A 1116-nucleotide genomic window follows, 5' to 3' on the forward strand; every position below is an offset into this window, starting at 1 on the left:
TGAGGAGGGGGTGTGGGGTAAGGAGGGGGGTAAGGCATCAGTACCAGGTCATCAGTGACCATTTTATTTTACAACTGTAGCCTTATTATTATGAATTATAATTAATAATAATTATTGACGGTAATAAAAAGAACAATGTGAAAATAAATGGAAACATTGATTCTTTTCTCCAGATTACAGTCAGTACTGAGGCTAATCAGTGGGGGGCGTCAGAGAGTGGAGAAAATAGAAACAACATTTTCAACAACAGTGGGCTGCAGCACCCCCCCCCCACAGACCCCCCCCACACACACACACACCTAACCCTCCTCTAACTTCACCAGTGAGGACTTCAAAGACTGAGACCTATTAAAGATCAAAGCTCTCATAAAGACAGAGTCATCTGTCAGCCTCTGCTGCCAACACCCTGGGTGTGTGTGTGTGTGTGTGTGTGTGCAGGAACCATCAACGTCATCTAACACAGTAACAGATGATCAGAGGTCAGGGTCAGAGGTCAGGAGACATCGTCAGATTAGGGTCAACTTTCACCAACAAACAGAGAAATCTTCTCAGTTTTTTCCTCGATCATTTTCTAATTCTTAGTTGAAGCCACAACATTTCACCACCGCAAAAAAAAAACAAAACAAAACTTTAGGCTGGGATTTTAGGAGAGTTTATACATGAAAGTACGGTAATCAGCATCGTTGTAGGTCAGCAAAACCATAAAGACAAAGAGATTTATTCACACACACACACACACTGACACTGACACACACCCACACACTAGCCACGACATCAGGCATCAATTATAGAAAAAACAGAGAAGTTGGAGAAGAGTTTAACATCCACCCACACACACACACACGCACACACACACACACGCACACACACACATACACACACACACACACAGCTCTCCTCATAGAGTAGGCCGGTGTTTCAATGAATAATATACCAACTCCCCCAACACAGAGGGGGGAGGAGGGGGGAGGGATCACCCACTCTCTCTCTCTCTCTCTCTCTCACACACACACACACACACACACACGTACGACTCAACACTATGTCAACATCCATTTTTGTTTACAACGACCAGATGAAGAAAACATGAACCTGGAGAAGAGCCCAGTTAATGAG

At 44.1% G+C, this 1116-nt stretch overlaps 1 protein-coding gene across 1 annotated transcript in view; it reads right to left on the reverse strand.

The window, feature by feature from the left end:
* The window catches only part of grin2ab (glutamate receptor, ionotropic, N-methyl D-aspartate 2A, b), a 59233-nt gene that overhangs the window by 19218 nt on the left and 38899 nt on the right, over positions 1-1116 (reverse strand). The window lies entirely within an intron of this gene.

Source organism: Cynoglossus semilaevis, chromosome 9 (assembly GCF_000523025.1).
Source record: "Cynoglossus semilaevis isolate Cse_v1.0 chromosome 9, Cse_v1.0, whole genome shotgun sequence".
In the NCBI taxonomy this organism is placed as follows: Eukaryota; Metazoa; Chordata; class Actinopteri; order Pleuronectiformes; family Cynoglossidae; genus Cynoglossus; species Cynoglossus semilaevis.